Below are 19,139 nucleotides of genomic sequence, written 5' to 3'. Positions count from 1 at the left end.
TCAAGGTGAGACGGGGATGCGGTGGCTGGACAGATGCACCTGGTCTGGGAGAGGGTCCAGGCTGGAAATGTCACTGCAATCGTCGCAGGAAGAGGAGAGGCCGGGCGGGGGCGTGTGGGTCATAGCCGACTCCACGCGGGTGACTGTGGTGCAGTCCTGGTGAAATCAACTCAGAGCCAGAAAGGGCTGCCTGTCAGGAGCTCAGCTTCTTTCTCTGTTCCTATAAAACCCCCTGTCAGAGTCTGAAACTCTATCAGGAGATTTCTGAGCCCAGTGTTGCATGGTTTCATCAAAGGGCATGTGACCATGCTCAGTCATGTCTGACCCTGTGGACTGTAGCCCACCAGGCTCCCCTGCCCTTGGAATTTTTCAGGCAAGAATACTGGAGTGGGCTGCCATTTCCTCCTCCAGAGAATCTCCCCAACCCGGGAATCGAATCCCCTTCTCCTGTGTCTCCTGCATTGGCAGATGGGTTCTTTACCACTGAGCCACCCAGGAAGCCTTTTCATCAAAGGGTTCCTGGGGAAAACAGAACCACTGCCGGCCCTGCCCATGTCCCCAGTGGGAATGAGTCCCATCAGGGCCCTGGGGCTCACAGACGACAGGGAGCTCTTGCCCTCAGTACTGGCTCCTCCTCCTAACCAGCTGCTGGTTAGAGGCCCAGGCATCCCTATCCTGGCTCCAGGCTCTGGGCTTCTGGGACAGCTTAGGGATAAGTAAGACCGTCACACTCCTGTACCTGCCTGGGGTCAAGAATGTCTTAAAATCGGCACCTTGCAGATCATGGAGGGCTGAGTGTTTCCAGCGGGTATGGGGGAAACACGGGCCGTGAGGTTCCTACCTGTGCAGGGCCTTCCCAGTGCAGAGGTCTGTGCGTTTCCCCAGCCAGTCGACTCCCCACGTCATCCTCCCAGGAAGCCCAGATCCAGGGTCACCAGGGCAGAGGCCCTCTCTCCCTTTATGTGTAGCTGTCAGTCCCACAGTGAGAACCCGGTGCCCACCATCCGCCGTTTTTCTGTGTGTTGCTCCTTTCCAGATGACATGTTCAGAGGTTTGAGCATTCTCAGCTGCCACACCCTGGAGAGACCTCTGTAAAATCAAGCCCACTGTTTATGAAGCTCCGTTTTGCCTTTAGTCTACAGATTCTGCTCTTTCCCACAGTTGTCAGCGCCTTTTGCCTCATCCCACACAGTGAGGTTTTTCTATGTAGTTCTATTACAGTCAGATGCGGTGTCCCATTGTGTTCCACTCCTACACCCAAAATAACTAAAATAGATTATAATCGACCCCTTGGGCTATACACATCTGCAGGCTCAGACAAATGCATAGTGACAGGTATCCATTCTAAAGTATCACATGGACTCCTTTAAACCCCCACCCCATGCTCTGCTTATTATCTGTGTAGCTTTGCCTCATCCAGGATGTCATAAATGGGGTCACAATGATGTAGGAGATAGCTGGGCTCCAGGTTAGACGCTAGCAACTGGCCTCCTGTTTGCATTTCATGGGGCATGAAGAAGTGGGCTTCAGCTGGATACTCACCACTGTTAGCATTTCCTGAGACAAGAGATAGCTGGACTCCGGTTATGGCATTTACAATCAGCCTCCTGTTTGCCCTCTGAAATGGAAGTAACAACAGAAACAGGGTAAATAGCCAGGGTTTGTCTCTTGGAAACACCTTAAAGTAACAGTCATGGCAATAGTCAAGGTAATAGTCAAGGCAAGGACAAAGAGGGGCAAAACCCTGTGTGAGAAAAGGAGTCAGAAATCGCTGCTCCCCCTCCTTTGGGACAAAGGAGGCACTCCACATGCACAGGAAGGCTCTTTGTGGGTTGAAAGTCTGGGGACAGTGCCAGGCCAGAATGAGTCTGGCGCCTCCCTTCACTTTGAGGTCCATCTTGGCTGGGGGTGTGTGCACACCAAGGGGAGGGTCCCAGCTTAGATCAGGTTGAAAAAGAAACCAGGTAACTGTCTGAAGGAAGACAAAGACCTGGAAGATCCGACCTGTATGAATGACTTAACCGCCTCTTTACTGCGCTCCTCCTCACCAAGGGGGCTGCCCACACACTTTCTCTCTGGATGTGCGTCTCTGCCTTGCTTCTGTCTCAACTAAACAAATGGTTTCTCTCTGTGCTCTCCCACTTGTTGTTGCACTATGTCTATGATAATGAATTTTATACTTGCATTTACAGTCTCTGCCTCTGGGATAAATCCATTTTTCTCTGGGACAAAGAGTCAAGGGAAAATATCTTCTAGCCTGTAGCCCTTGCTGCTCTGGTGTCTAGGATCCCTGGTTTTCATCCAGGCTGGCTGTGTTCAGTTCTTGGGCAGGGAATTAAGATCCCGCTTCATGCCCTGCTCACTGTCTTACCAAGTCCAAGCTCACTCTGCTAGTCACACAACAGGCCAATGAATCCAAGAGACGAGGTGTTGAGGCAAGGAAGAGACTTTAATTGGGGAGCCAGCTGACTGAGAAGACCGCAGGCTAGTGCCTCAAAATATCCGTCTTGTCAGGACCTGGTGGCCACGCTTTTTTATGGATCAGAAATGGAGGGAGGTGAGGAAACAAAGCAAGAAGACTTTTCAATCCTTGCAGATGTCTCCTAGAAGGGCAAGCCTCAGGCAGGGGGATGTGTTAGTCTCACTTCCTTACAGTCCTTCATAGGGGGCTCAGATTATCTCCCAGAGGCAGGCCATTATGTATATTTATTATAATAAAAAAGGGTTAAAGTCATAGAAGCAGATCCAGTGTAAATTTAAAATTAACCCTTCCTGGTTACAACTGCTGCCTCGTTGAGTTCAATAGTGTGTGCCGCTTCTTTAGACTGAATTCTTTCACTAACAGTGTATAAGTTGATGGTTTATTCCTTTCTATTGCTAAGCAGTGTTCCATTGCATATGCTTGTAAAGAAAAACAATTTTCCTTCTACCCTTCCAGAATCTTGGTAGAGACTTCCCCTGTAAAAAAGAAAAAACAGATTACCAGGAGAAAAACAGAAGTTTAATAACCTGTATATCTCCTATATGGGTTTTCCTGGTGGCTCCGATGGTAAAGACTACACCTGCAATGCGGGAGACCTGAGTTTGATCCCTGGGTTGGGAAGATCCCCTGGAGGAGGGCACAGCAACGCACTCCAGTATTCTTTCCTGGAGAACCCCCCTGGACGGAGGAGAGGAGCCTGGGGGGTTACAGTCCATGGAGTCGCAGAGTCGGACATGACTGAGCGACTAAGCACATACCTCCTGTATATACAAGAGCTACCCAGAAAAAGAGAGGTACTACCTGTAACGTCCAAGGCCATTATTTAAAATACTATCTTCAGATAAAAACAATAGGAGAAAGTCCTTGGGGGAGGTTATCATGCGAAACACAGTAAAGAAATGTATGATTGTTTGCAGATTTAAGTCAGGGCTCCACCATTGAAAAGAGCTACTTGAGATTTAATCATCCTTCTATTTCTGGTGCAAAGAGGGATAGCCATTAAATATGGAAATTTTTCTGTGGTAAATATCCTTCATCTCCATACAGTTTTCTGAGATTCCTGTTTTTTTTCTTTTCTTTTTTTTAATGAGACTGAAATATTCCTTATGCCAGAAAGGCATATTTGGGGGCGGCATATTCTGTTTGCCTTGACATGGATGTATCCCACTTTGCTTGTGCATTCATCTATTGAAGGGTATCCTTATGTGTTCAAATTTGTAGCTATTATGAATAGTGCTGCTGTGCATAATTTCCTCCTTGTTTGAATTTGGAGATAGGTTTTCAAAGCAGTTCACTAAATACTGAGCATCCCAAGGTGAGACTTGTTTAGCTTTGGAAAAAACTGCCCAGCTGTCTTACAAAGTGGCTGTACAGGCATCCCACTGTTAGGGGGAAGCACACTGACTGAAACCGCCCACCCTGCCCAGGCACCGTGGTAACCATTTGCATGAGTTGTTTTATGACTGGAGGTCCTGGTAAGGAACACAGAACTCATGAGCCACCACCAACTGAAAGAGTTTGGGAAAGGTCAAAAGGAGACACCATATGTCCAACCACCTCCCAGAATCCTCTCTGGCATCCATCTTGGCTGAACAGGGTGTGCACTGTTGTAGCCACGCTCTCCGGGAAGCAAACTCACTCAGAAGGACAACGCAAATACTGGAGAGCAATTTATTACACTGGTGGGTATAAGGCAGAGTCTCCTCTTAGCCAAGGACCCCGACCAGTTTTTGTGACAACCTTATATACCGTAAATGTACATGCCCAAACCCACATCCCCAGATTCCTTGAAACTAGTCTGGATAGTGTAAAGGAGAGATATAATCAAGGGTAGCTATGATTTATATGCAGTAAGTCTTAGTTGGATAAACAGGGTAACATATATCAATAGATATTGTACAGATAATTTGTTTTGCTTTGGGGTAAATCAGTACACTCCCTTGGTGACAGGATGTCTTGGTACGAGTCCTGAAGGCCTTTTATCCGGGGGTCGGTTTTCCAATTGATACGTCGTCTCCATGGATACTGGGCACATAATTTAGTGTCCATCGGGTGAGCACCCAAGCATATAGTCCAAAGTTCACAGGGGTTTCAAGACAGAGACTGATTTTCAAGACGGAATCTGTTCGGCCTACTTTCCTCCTTCAGCACCACCAGGCAGGACTCTGAGTCAGAATGATTGGCTAAAGACAATCCGGAAACTAATCCCATCACCATAAAACCTGGGTTCCCTTCCCCTACTGCTCTCCATCCAGGCGCCCTTCCCAATAAAATCTCTTTCTTTGTCAGCACGTGTGTCTCCTCGGACAATTCATTTCCAAGTGTTAGACAAGAGCCCAGTTTCGGGGCCTGGAAGGGGTCCCCCTTCCTGCAACACCACCAGCAGTGAAGGAGAGCTTCTGTTGTTCCTCACCCTCCAGCAATCGCTACTGTTATATATTCGGAGCACAGCAGTGCTAATAGGTGCGGTGTGTTAACTCCTGATTTTAAATGTTATTCCCTAGTAGTATGATACTTTTGTATAATTTTTGTATGATATTTAGCATCTGCATATCTCCTTTGGCCAGGTGTTTCTGGTTAGATCCTTACCCATTTTTTTTTTTTTTTTTAACTGGGGCTGTTTTAGAGGCCTTTGTCTATTGTAGGTCCAAATCCTTTATTAGATATGTGTTTGCAAATGTTTTTCTCCCAGTTTGTGGCTTGTCTTTAGACTTTCTGAATAAGGTCTTTCAGGGGAGAAAACTTTAATTTTATGAAGTCCACATATTTTTTTCTTTTGTATATTGATGTTTTCTGTGTTAAAACTCAAAGCTCATGATCTGCAGACCAAAGCCAAGGTCATGTATATTTTCTTATATATACATGTAATTTTGATTGTTTTGCATTTTAAATGTCTGTTAATAAATCTGAGTGAATTTCGTGTAAGTTTGACAGTTTGTGTTTACAGTCATTTCATTTCATATGGTTTCCAGTTGATTGTTCTGTAACTATTTTGGAGAAATCATAAGATATTCATCTCTATTTCAGTTTGAATTTCTTATCTGCAGCAGAACTGCACATATCTGCTCCCTCTGAGATCCAGGAAACAGGAGGACCCACCAAACCGAGCCCATCCCTCATCAATGAGGTCTGGCTGCGCGCTGTCTCTTCAGACTGCGTTCTTTCACGGAGTAATATGCACGTGAGATTTAACCATGCCTTTTGAGGGTTGGTGGTTCATGCCTTTCTACTGCTGAGTAATACTCCATCGCATGTGTATGGGAGGAAAAACAATTTTCATTCTGCCCTTCCACGATAAAAGACAAATCACCAGGAGAAAAAACAGAAGCATACCTCCTCTATGCTTCCCTGGGGGCTTAGTGGTAAAGAATCCGCCTGCAAAACAGGAGAGACGGGTTTGATCCCTGGGTTGTGAAGATCCCCTAGAGAAGGAGTTGGCAACCCACTCCAGTATTCTTGCCTGGGGAATCCCATAGACAGAGGAGCCTGCGGGGCTACAGTCCATGGGATCCCAGAGTTGAACATGACTTAGTGACTAAAACAACAAATGCCTACTGTATACAGGGGAGCTACCAAAGAAAAGTGAGTCACTCCCTGAAATGTCCTAAGCCATCACCTTAAATACCATCGTCAGCTGAAGACAGAAGTAAGACCTTGGGGAATGGGAGAAGCTGGTTATGGAAGGTTATCATGCAAGACACAGTAAAGAAGGATGATTGTTGGTAGATTTAAGGTGGGACCTTTCCATTGATAAGTTACTTGAGTTAATTATCCTTCTATTTCTGGTGCAAACAGGGGTAACCCTTAAATGCAGAGATTTCTCTGTTTTAAATGTCCTTCACAAAAGGCAATTGCTACTTAGTTTACTGAGAGTCCTCTTTTTTTTTTTCCCTTGAAGTCAACGTGAATAATCCTCACACCAGAGAGGCTTATTTTGGGGTGGCCTGCTCTACTTGCCTTCAAGTTTTTAACTATTATGCATACTGCTGCTGTGCAGAAGTTCATCTTTGTTTGCATTTGGGCATGGATTTTTCAAAGCAGTTTCTTAAATACTGGAAATAGCGATTGTTGGATCCCAAGGTGAGGTTTGTTTAGCTTCGGAGAAAACTGCCCAACTGTGTTACAAAGTGGCTATGCATGCAGCCTACCAGCAGTGAGGGGGCATTCCTGCTGTTCCTCAGCCTCCAGTAATTGGTATTGTCATATATTTAGAATTTACAGTCCTAATAATATGTGTGATGTGATATCTCATGATTTTAATTTGTAATTCCCTAATGGTGTATGATGTTGAGCATGTTTTTGTTTTTGACTATCTGTATATCTTTTTTTGGCTGGGTGTCTGTTCAGATCTTTATTCGTTTTTTATGGGGTTGTTCAAGAGGTCTTTGTCTATTTTGAGTCCAAATCCTTCATCAGATGTGAGTTTTGCAAATACTTGTCTCCCAGATTGTGGCTTGTCTTTTGATTTTCTGAATAAGATCTTTAAGAATCAGTTCAGTTCAGTTCAGCCGCTCAGTCGTGTCAGACTCTTTGCGACCCCATGGACTGCAGCACACCAGGCCTCCCTGTCCATCACCAACTCCTGGAGTTTACTCAAACTCATGTCCATTGAGTCAGTGATGCCATCCAACCATCTCATCCTCTGTCAATCCCTTCTCCTCCTGCCTCCAATCTTTCCTAGCATCAGGGTCTTTTCAAATGAGTCACCTCTTTGCATCAGGTGGCCAAAGTGTTGGAGTTTCAGTTTCAGCATCAGTCCTTCCAATAAATATTCAGGACTGATTTCCTTTCAGATGGACTGGTTCGATCGCCTTGAAGACCACGGGACTCTCAAGAGTCTTCTCCAACACCACAGTTCAAAAGCATCAAATCTTCGGCCCTCAGCTTTCTTTATAGTCCAACTCTCACATCCATACATGACTACTGGAAAAACCATAGCCTTGACTAGATGGACCTTTGTTGGCGAAGTAATGTCTCTGCTTTTTAATATGCTGCCTAGGTTGGTCATAACTTTTCTTCTAAGGAGAAAGTGTCTTAATTTCATGGCTGCAGTAGTTGTGCATGGGCTTAGTTGCTCCATGGCAGGCGGGATCTTCCCAGATCAGGGATTGAACCCATGTCTCCTGCATTGGTAGGTGGATTTTAACCACTGCACCACCACGGAAGTCATTCCACTCCCTCCTTCCTGCCAACCTCCTACTTAAAAAAAGACTAAAAGCAACCTGTTTAGTAAGTTTTCAGGAATCTGAGCTCTGAGGTCAGCGTCTGTGGTGTCATTCTCCCAAAGGCTTCAGATACCAGTTGTGCTCATGAATCTGGCAACCAGGGTGGGTCTGGCGGCTGAAGAAATGCTTGGCCTCTGGAGCTCTGCCTTCACCGACTCACGCAGGGTCCCTGAGCCCTGGTAGCCAAGCAGAACGGCGCGCGGGAGGGGCTGGTACAGCCGTGGGACCACTGCAGTCAGAGTGGAGCCTGTGGTGGAGGCAGCTGGCTGTCCTGTCCCCGTGACTGCTGCTGTCCTGTGTGTCCGTGCAGGGCAGTCAAGGTGTCAGGTGAGGCCTGGCCGCTGTCGTGGGGACAGGATGGGACCTCAGACAGCTCACATCCCCACCCCACCCCATCCCCGCTTCAGGTCGTGGCTTGTGGCTGCTGGCAGCTCCCTGGGCTGGGAGGCTGTGTAACACACCAGCCGCATTGCTCATGGTCAGCTGAGACCCCAAGCTCTGGGGTCACACACCATCCCTGCCACATGCAGGTCGTCCCACTTCAGTGAGGGAGGGCCTGTGCGGGGCTGTGGGTGATGGGGATTTGGGGGTGTTGTGGGCTGGCCCAGGAGCCAGCTTTTTGAGGGGAAGAGAGGGAAGCAGAGGGGAGGGAGAAGCTTTGAATTGCTCAGGCCTGCAGGGGATTCCAGGCCCAGCTCCAGTGGGAGGTGCAGGTGAGAAGCCCCTGCAAGTTTCTGGGTCCCCACCGTATTTCAGTTGAAGCCCCTCTGTCTGCACCATCCCTAACTCTCCCTCCCGTGGCCCCTGCCTAAAGCCACAGAAGATGGGGACTCTATACGGCTTCCCTTCCTGTAGGGAAACCAAGCCACAGACAAACGTGTTCCTTTAAGAAAGCATGAAAGAAACGAGAAAATACTAGTGGTTGGTTATTACTGACACAGTTCATGTAGAGACGCTTCGGAAGCCTGGCCGTTGCCCCCAGTCCTGGAGTTTGCACCCTCCGCCCCCCCATCCCACGGCCCACTCTCCCCTTGGTGTCTTCTGGTGACTGGGCGAACTTCAGCCTCCTGAACACATCCTGGAAGGATCAGGCCGGGGCAGAGGTCATTCACAGAGGGGAGGGTGTGGTCGACTCTTTAGCACGCCATTGCCTCCACTCTGTGTCGGAGCTCCGTTCTGGGTCAAAGCAAGCGTGGCTTCCTGATGCGGTCACTACCTTCACTCACCGGGGGGCCTAGGGGTCCACCTTGTCCCCTCGTGCAGCCTGGTCACCCCTGGGACCCGTGTGTGAGTATCTGCTCTGCTCACAGCACACCCTGGGGTCCATCCGACTTCACTCATAAAAGGGACATGTAAGGATGAACTATTCCAAGTTAAGAATTTCAAGGTCGCGACAGTGTTGACCAGAGCACGTGGACACAGGTACGAAGCCCGTGCGTAGAGAAGCTGCTGTGTGGGCTTCGAGGACCCTCCGTGTCGGGGTGGGATGGGGGCCGGACAGGGACTTCCTTCACACGCGGCTCCAGGCTTTGTTCTTGGCAGGCGGACGACTGTGGGCACTGCCTGTCTGTGGAGGGGCTCTGGGGCTGCCCAGCTCAGCAGGAACGGCAGTAGTGGGAAGGGAGGGCTCCCTCCCTTAGCACCCCTGACCTCACACCCACTCCTCAGGGCAGCCGAGTGCCTAAACGGCCCCTTCCTCGTCTAGCTCTGAAGACCTGAAAGGTGTGGGGGCTGAAGGGCATGCAGAAAACAAAATTCTGTAAAGCAATTATCCTTCAATTAAAAAATAAGAAAAGGGTAAAGAAAAAAACACAAAAAACAGCAAAGGTGGGACTTGCCTTCTCAGCCAGCCTCTGCCAGATTCTCCCTGTGCTCATGCATCAGACTAAAATGCTGCTGCCTCCACCGTGTGTCACAGATGAGAACAGAGACACAGAGAGGCTGAGCATCTTGCCCCAGGTCGCACAGCTGCTGAGGGCAGGGCTGAGAACTGGACCCCTGTGGTCGAATCTGGAGTCCAGATGCTGTGATGACCCTGAGGGAGCGGCAAAGACCAGATGGCCCAGGCTGAGTGAGGCACACACACATGCACACACATACGTGCACGAGGCCTTCACCTTTGAGGCCACAGAGGTCAGAGGAAACCAGAGGGCAAACCCTAGATTTGCCTGTCTGTCTCAAACCCTAGATTCCTCTCCCTGGACCCAGGAACCAACTGTACCATGACGTAACTGACTTGGCTCCAGAATTATGCCTTCCCAGGGGTTCAGCTACCACTGGACCCCACTGCTCTCAGTAATAAGTGGGGAATAAGTACATAGTCTGGGCTTCAGATTTGTTTGGAGACAAAATTTATTAGGAGTACAAAAAAACACGAAGGCAATTGGCATGAACATCTCCAGAACACTTAAGAAACCCTCTGCTGTTTATCTATCTCCTCTCCTGTCATGAAAGTGGAAGGTCTATTTAATCAATTAATTCTGTGCTTATCGCACTCTTTCTTTAAAATATTTATTTATGTATTTATTTATTCGGCTGCACTGTGTCTTAGTTGCAGCATGTGGGAGCCAGTTCCCCAATCAGGTATTGAACATGGGTCTCTGCATTGGAGTCTTGGCCACTAGACCACCTGGGAAGTCTCTCCTCATACTCTTGGGGACAGTAACGGGTCATAGACCTCCTCTGAGGCCCCCTTAGAGCTAAGGCATGGGGTGGCTGCAGTAATCCTAAGATGTGGTTTGTTGGTCATGACTCACTCACACTCCCTGCACACATAGGGCTTCTCCCCTGTGTGTGTCCTCTGGTGTGTGATGAGATGGGACTTCCGACTGAAGCTTCGCCCACACTCCCCGCAAACATAGGGCTTCTGCCCTGTGTGTGTCCTCTGGTGTGAGATGAGATTTGACCTATCCTTGGAGACTTCCCCACACTCTCTGTACTTGTCTCTCATAGTCCCTGAGACCCCTGCCCCCATGAATGATTTGCCTGTGCCCTCTGGATTGAGTTTCTGGCTTGTGCTGGGCTCTTCTGTCATTCTCTCATGCACCCCAGAACCCCCCACTTGTCCTCTGGGTGAGTAGGAAGAGGCCCTTGAAATCTTCTTCAGCCTTATGCTTTCCAGCAAAGGTTGGGGCCTTTCCTTAGCCTCGTGACCCTCAGGTTTGTCACTCGGGCTGTGTGGATCAGAATATTACTGCTGCTGATTTTGATTGCCTGGGCAGGGATCCTCTGCTTGGAGGTGGTCTCTTTTAGATGGTCTCAGGAGGGTTTGAGAGGGGTGATTGCGTTGGACGTGTTGGCTGAGGAATTTCTGACTAGAGAAGGCCAGAGAGCAGGAGGCACATGGGTGGATCTTGGGCTTCAGTTCTGCTGAAAGAGAAAGCTTTGGTCAGGTAGCTGGTTTGCCATGGGAAGGCCTGCCCACTAATCATCTTAGTGTTGACAGCACACAATTTGTCTCCCATCAAGTGTGTCTTTACAGTCCACTTTTCCATTCCATTCTTATTCGCTACATCTACAGAAATCCAGGAAGCCTGTGTCAAGGGCCTTTTCTACATATCACCCAGACTAGGGACCTTCCAGCAGCATCAGAGGCAGCGTCTCTCCTGATACAGGTGGATCTGCAGGGACCTTTCCCTGCGTGTAAGTATCTGAAAAGTCATGTCACCGTGGTCATAGGTATTTTACCCTACTGAGACATAAGACTCTTGATGACTTAGGTGGAATCTTCCTGAGCAGCTCCCTGTGAGGGGAAAGGGTCTATTAAGTTAGGGGCGCCTGGCCTGGAGCTCTCTGCATATGGGAGGCAGCACAGGGGGTAGTTAGAGCAGGTGTGAGTAAAGCTGACTTTGCGGCTCCTGGTTCAAAGAGCAGCCTTTGTGCCGATCTCTGCAGGAAGTGGGTTTCAGACTGGATGAGACCGAGTGGCCCAGGTCCCACTGACTACAGGTCTCTGGCTCCTGCTGCCCCAACAGATCCACAAATTGCTCCTCTCTGAGTTTTCCATAAATCATAAAATAAAGGCATGTCCTTTCTCAAGCCTCAGCAGTATTCATACCTCATTTATTTCATTCAGTCTTAGCTCATTTAGCATGCACTAGGAAGTCCTGTTTAAGAACACATCTCCGGCCAGACTCCTCACACCCTCACTCCCGTGCATCTTCAGCCAGCCCACTCTCCCCTCGTGTCTGGCAATGAACTGACCTCTGAGGGGACTCCCCGCTGCTGTCTCTTCCCCAAAATGAACCAAAGCATCGTCACAGAACAGAGAACGTGCCGCTTGCAGCTGAAAGCCTCACGGTTGTTCTGTGTCACCCAGGAAGACCCCCGGGGCCTGCACGTGGACGCGGGCCCTGAGGCTTCCATGTCTGGTCCAGCCTCCTTCCTCTCCCTCTGTGCTTCCTCCTGCGACCACTGGCATGGCCTCTCGTCCCGGCCCTGGGGCTGCGGCACTGGCTGCTCCCCTGCCTGGAATCGTTTCCCAGGGGTGTTATCTCTGCCGAGACCCTGCCCCACCATCCTGCGCCACACCCCACCCTCTGCTCAGGCTGATCCCAGGCACTTTTCCTGCGCTGTTTTCCTCAGAGCACCAGCCCCTGTCTGGTATGAAGCCCGTGCTGCCCCAGGCTGCCCCAGGGCAGTGGTTTTGTCTGTTTTGGTGGGTGGAGCCCTGTCTGGCACAGAGTATGAGCTCACATGACAACAAACTGAAACAGTGGCTGAATGCAAATCACTGTACACGTGTGGCTTAGAAATGGGAGGAAATGAGGGAGAAACAGGGAGAGGTGAGAGGGCGGGTCGGTGCTGGGAAACTTGCTGTTTGCCTCTGAGCCTTTCAGCAGAAGGTGATGTGACATAGTTTTTGCACAAAATTTTGAAAATTTGAAGTAACATTTTTAATATAAAAATCTTTCCTAACAGTCATATGAAATGAATCAAATTCTGAGGCATTTTAATGACGACTTGACTGACTTTAGACTGGATTGTACTCTGCTTTGGAATTGGACCAGGGAGGCTCCCCAGGATGGGCTGGGGCGCTGGAAGAGGGGTGGCGCTCCTCTCCCGGCTGCGAGCTCGCTCTTCCCCCTGCTGTCCTGCTTGATGCCGAGGTGCTGGCCATACTCGTCCCCGTACCAGACCAACAGCTCCCAGCCCAGCCTGACCACCTGGCAGGTTTGGTAGAAGATCTGCCCGTGATACTGGAAGGGTACCAGGTTCTGCTCCTAGTCGTCCCGGGCACAGTTCACATACCTGGGGTCGAGGCCAGGAGATGGAAAGAAACCTCAGGTGATGAGTGCCCTCCAGGGTCGGACCATGCCCAGCTCCTTGCCTTCAGGCTCTGAGGCTGCCGTGGTTCCCACCGCCCCTCATGGGGACCTTCTGTTCACACCTTCGACCAGGCCATGTGAACTCTTATTTCCAGATCCTGTTTCCAGTCCTCTTCCTGGCTCGAATGCTTTTCTCTCCTTACTTAATTAGTCATTTTCCAGAGCCCAGTTCTAGACTCATCTCCACCTGGACTGTCCACGAGGCTGGTGACCTCCAGCTCCCCTAAACTCTAAATTAAGTTCTCTTTCATTCCACAGGACTTGGTGCTCCTTGGCTAGCACACACCCCTCAGCACTCACCCCAGCCTGCCTTCTCTCCCGAGGCTTTTCTTCAATCTCCCCACGTGTATCCAGGGTCCTACTCACTTGCCCACCCCATCCCATGGAAACTTGGAGCGTGCTCTGACATAGCTTGAGACCCAGAACAGTAATAGTTTATTCACTTTCTGCCTGCCCTGGTGAAAGGAGAGGCCTTCAGAGAATGGCCATGCTCACAGCCATCCTGCCCCCCATTCCTTCCCACACCTCAGGGCTCACTTCTCACTGGAACCGAGCCTGGGGAAGTTGTTGCCCACATGGACTCAAGGTCTCCTGTGTTAGGTTATCCTGGCGCTGTGCAGTTACTCAAAGATAGAAAAATTAAGGTTACTGTTCCTAAAATCAATTGGCTAATGTCTGTCTGCAGTATGTTCTCCAAAAGGACATGGTTTGTGTGATCTACTTTAGTAATGAAGTTCGCTGACTAAACTGAAACATTAAGTGCTTGGTAAGTGTCAATTAAGTGAGTTAAAGTGTCCCTGGTGAATCTAGACTCCTCAAGTTGTTTTCAAGTCCCCCAGTTTTGTTCAGCATATAGCCTTATATTTTTGAGGGCGCATGCTATATTTTTATTTCGTTCTTTCTAATGTCTTTTGAAATGAAAAAGCATGATATGGAGGGAAAAGAGGAAAGAAGATGTGAAAGCTATTGAGGGAGACAGGTTGAGAAGGAAAGGGGTGTGGGCTTGAGGGAAGAGCAACATCTACAAACTGCAGACTCACTGCACTCACCTCATCCAGTTGGCCAAAGACGTGTCCTTTCTATCCACATACTCACAGCAGTTTCTCCCTTTGGTGATCTGAGTGTCAGAAAAAGAGTTACAATCTTTCTTCTCGCTTTTATTTATTTATTTATTTATTGGTAGGAAGCAATAGAAAAACTATTTCTCTATGCTGTCATTGGTGCTCTTCAGCCTGCATGGATTCAGCTGCTTTCATCAAGAGCCTCTTTAGTTCTTCTTTCCTTTCTGCCATAAGGGTGGTGTCATTTGTATATCTGAGGTTATTGATATTTTTCCTGGCAATCTTGATTCCAGCTTGTGCTTCATCCAGCCCAGTGTTTCTCAGGATGTGCTCTGCATATAAGTTAAATAAGCAGGGTGACAATATACAGCCTTGACATATTCCTTTTCCTATTTGGAACCAGTCTGTTGTTCCATGTCCAGTTCTAACTGTTGCTTCCTGACCTGCATACAGATTTCTCAAGAGGCAGGTCAAGTGGTGTGGTATTCCCATCTCTTTCAGAATTTTCCACAGTCTGTTGTTTCATGTCCAGTTCTAACTGTTGCTTCCTGACCTGCATACAGATTTCTCAAGAGGCAGGTCAAGTGGTGTGGTATTCCCATCTCTTTCAGAATTTTTCACAGTTTATTGTGATCCATACAGTCAAAGGCTTTGGCATAGTCAATAAAGCAGAAATAGATGTTTTTCTGGAACTCTCTTGCTTTTTCCTTGATCCAGCAGATGTTGGCAATTTGATCTCTAGTTCCTCTGCCTTTTCTAAATCCAGCTTGAACATCTGGAAGTTCACAGTTCACTATTGTTGAAGCCTGGCTTGGAGAATTTTGAGCATTACTTTACTAGCGTGTGAGATGAGTGCAATTGTGCAGCAGTTTGAACATTCTTTGTCATTGCCTTTCTTTGGGACTGGAATGAAAACTGACTTAACAACCTAGATGTTTTCAATTGCATATGCTAAAAGAACCAGCTTTACAGTTTCCAAGAAAAAAAAAGTTTCATTTTAACCAATTTTCTCTGAAGTCCAAGGAATATCATGGCCATCCTGCATCAAAAAGTCATCTTTCCTTTATGTAGTCGTAGTTTGATGCCTAAATTATGGACCCAATGGTGCTGAAATTGACTCTGATATCAGGGGCAGATCAGCTGATAAAAAGCTTGGATGGTCCCTCTGGAGGGAAGTGAGACCTTGGTCCCATCAGAAGAATCTGAGGGGTTAAGGGAATTGGCAGGAGTGGGGAAACCTTGGTCCATCCTACATGTACCCTAATCTTAAATAATGCTTGTTTACTTTACTGAAGTAAAAAAAAAGATTATAAAAACAAATATAAATCACTGAAAGGTAAAGAAATTCATAATCTGTGATCGAAAGCTACATTCTAAGAAAACTGTTCTCTTAACCTAGAGACTAGACTAAATTCCAGTCTGCTACCAGCTTACCAGATAACAAAAAATATTGTTTACGGGTAAGCTTAGAAAAGTCTTTTCCATATATCTTGAAGTAGCAGTATTTTTGCAAAGGCATCAGTGTGAAACCATAGAAGGCATGTTTAAAACCTGATTAAGTTGAAATTGACAAAGTAATCTGGTCATTGCTGTGACTTGAAACACTTTAATATGATGACTAGAATTATAACTGACAGCATTTTACCAGAACATATCAGATTTTCATGAATGTCACATAATTTCTAGGATATCTATATTAGTATCATCAACCATACAATATAACTTGAGAAGATTCATCACTCCTCTGACAACACTTCCCATGCAGTTTAACAGGCCAAATGAACTCAGGTTGTTTAATATCTCTCTTTGGGAGGTCTCAGAGGCCCTCTGAAGCATCCCAAAGTTAGCTAGAAGTCAATTATTTAAGAAAGTTTGTTCATAAATATCAAAAGGGTTTATAACAGGTAGGATCACATAAGTCACTGTGAAACAATACTTATCCACTTAGGCAAAGTTAACAAAAGATTTCAAAGGTAAACCTAGAACAGATCACTTAAGAGGTAAAGAAACTTAAAATCCATTAGCAAAGGCAGTTCAATATCTCAAGAAAACTTGTACTAGGCACAAAACTCTTTTCTGGGGGTCCACTTTCCATAAAACCTCCTTATCCCTTTCTGTACCCATTCCTTTGCTCCTCCTATTCTGAAACTGCCACCTATAAGTCAGAACTACTTTTTCCTTCATAAAATGTGATTTCATTCCTCACACAACAAGACATACATTTTCCTTAAGCAACCAAGAACTGACTTTTTTATTGGCATTCTATAGATTGGTGAACATATGTATCAGTGATATTATCTAAAAAAATTTTTTTTGCTTTCTTATATTGAACATCTCAGGATGGCACCAGACACTATTCATGGATAGTCAAACATCTCTTTAGTTTCCGTGTAAGAGGAAGGTCCTGTCAAATAGTGAATGTTTCAGAACCTTAATTTATTTGCAAATGATCTAGCTATTCAATACACTGTCATCACTTAGTTTAGCACAACGATAGAAATTCAGGTAACCAAAATCTGGAGAAACTATTGTAAATTCAGTTCAGTTCATTTGCTCAGTCGTGTCTGACTCTTTGTGACCACGTGGACTGCAGGATGCCAGGCTTCCCTGTCCATCACCAACTCCTCAGGCTTGCTCAAACTCATATCCATCGAGTCAGTGATGTCATCCAATCACCTTATCCTCTGTCGTCCCCTTCTCCTCTGCCTTCAATCGAGACTATTATAGACAGATGTTTTAAAGTATAACTATTTTTAATAGTTTATCTAAAAGCTCATATCGCATTTACATTTTTTAGGAGTTTTTTTTTTTTGTTTGTTTTTAGAGGTGCTTTCTTTGTTGACAAGCTTGTAACAGATATAACAATATAGCAGTATTTAACTTATAATAAACTTGCTGCTAAGCTGCTAAGTCACTTCAGTCGTGTCCGACTCTGTGCGACCCCACAGACGGCAGCCCACCAGGCTCCCCCATCCCTGGGATTCTCCAGGCAAGAACACTGGAGTGGGTTGCCATTTCCTTCTCCAATGCATGAAAGTGAAAAGTGAAAGTGAAGTCGCTCAGTCATGTCCGACCCTTAGCGAACCCATGGACTGCAGCCTACCAGGCTCCTCTGTCCATAGGATTTTCCAGGCAAGAGTACTGGAGTGGGTTGCCATTTCCTTCTCCGATAATAAACTTAGGCACTATAAAAATTTTATGCTTAAAGTTAATGACTCAGACGTGTCTATATTAGAGTAGCAAAAAAAAAAATACTAGATATTTAATATTGACTATTTCCCAGTTCACGTTAATCTAAAATTCATTTAGGTCATTTTTTTCTTGTATTTAGAACTGTTTGGTTTGTAAGGGCTTCATTTTCTTTAGATTATTTAAATAAGAACTCATTTACAACTTCAGCAATATTATCAAAAAACAGAAGACTCACACTGAGACATACATAAAACCACACAGACAGACAGACAGAGATCTTCTAGTTTTCCGCCCAAGATTTAAAATATCTCTTTGACCTTCTTTTTTGGGGGGGGGGGGCTTGAAGTTCTCATTTGCCGAAGGCTGAGTTCTCAGGCAAAGTGGGCAGTATTTTTCAAGGAAAGGATTAACTTCAAGCTTTGCCCTAGGCAGGGCTTTTTAACAAGCTAATTGTTCTTAATTGCATATGCAAAAGAACCAGCTTTACAATTTCCAAGAAATTTTTTTTTATTTTAACCAATTTTCTCTGGTTCTATAGAATATCATGGCCATCCTAGGTCAGGTCATCGTTCCTTCCTGTAGTCATAGTTTTATCCCTGAATTATAGACAGATCAGCGGATAGAAAGCTCGGGTTGTCTCGGTGGGGTGGATTTGCTCGCTGATGGATTTCACCTGGCGGCAGTAGCGAGGCCCGCGGGCCTCTCCTGGGAGCGGGCGTTTGGGCGGAGCACACCTGGCCGCGTCGGGGGCGGAGCGCGCCTCCTCCGAGCTCCTAGGCTGTGTGTCTCGGGTCTCAGGGGTCTCCATTGCGGCTGGGAACGCCCATTTCGTGGGCTCCTGGGTCCCCGTCGATCGGCATCCAGTGAGCGGAGCGGAGGGGTGCGGACCACAGGTAAGGGAACTGGGGCTCTGGTGCGGGGCGGAGTAGGGAACCACGTATTCCGCCCTGTCTGTTGGCACAGTCTCGGAGCCCCCTAACCTGGCGGTGGCAGAAAGGCCTCGCCAATGGGGTCAAAGCCTTTACCACTTTACCCCGTCGCCTAAAGCTCAGACCCACGTGGTTTTCCCAAGCAGCCTAGTGCCTGCAGCGAGGTCCCCAGGAAGTCCAAGGGATTTATCCTGCCTGGTGATTTCACCTGCTGGGACTCCACAACCCTTCCGCTGGCCGGCTGGCCCAGCCCTGCTTCCGGCAGTTTGCAGCCCAGCGGGCCCTTGACCACCTTCTGGGATGGGAAAGGGAGGGGTCCACGAATTGCACCCTAGAAACTTAGTAGGGTGCATGGATTTAAAAGCCTGGCGGCCACCCAGGCGGAAAAGAAGGGAGGAGGGCACCTGGCTGCCCTTTCATGGTGGCATCTGTGGCTGTCCTGCTGAGAGGGGGGCCTTTCCATGGGGACCCTGTGCAATAAGTGTGGTGTTTTGGAACTGAATAATTAGAACGTGTAAAATTTTTAAATTATGTGGTGCTTTAATTAAAAAAACACAAAAGCTCCAATTTTTTTGCAAATTGAGGTCTAAAAATTGAAGGCCTATTTTCCTTCCACTGTGGCATTCTATGAAGAAATGAGCGTGTTTTTCAGAAAAGAGTCAGAAAAGTGAGGGAAACAGAAAACCCAGAGGTGCCCCTGTAGTTTGGTGAAGGCCTTAGGAGGTCACTCATAAATGCTGCTGGCTGTCAGGAGGCAGTCTCTTCCTGTGGCTGATGGGCACAGAGCTCTGAAGGCTTGTCCTTTGCATGGATGTTCTTGTTTATGGAAATCCAGCTCGGAGCCATCTCCTGATATGTAAGAATTTCCCAGACTAGACCCCTAGGCAAATCCCGCAGGGCCAGGGACTCCTTCCTTTATTGTA

The 19,139-nt window shown here is 47.3% G+C and overlaps 1 pseudogene; it reads right to left on the bottom strand.

Annotated features, from left to right (window-relative positions):
- On the bottom strand, positions 1 to 18,095 carry LOC145537660 (histone-lysine N-methyltransferase PRDM9-like; annotated as a pseudogene).
- Positions 18,096 to 19,139: the final 1,044 nt, after the last annotated feature.

Source organism: Giraffa tippelskirchi, chromosome Y, assembly GCF_054371585.1.
Source record: "Giraffa tippelskirchi isolate mGirTip1 chromosome Y, T2T-mGirTip1v1.2.pri, whole genome shotgun sequence".
In the NCBI taxonomy this organism is placed as follows: domain Eukaryota; kingdom Metazoa; phylum Chordata; class Mammalia; order Artiodactyla; family Giraffidae; genus Giraffa; species Giraffa tippelskirchi.
The sequence above is the reverse complement of the archived record's forward strand: the minus strand, read 5'-3'. Positions and strand labels throughout refer to the sequence as shown.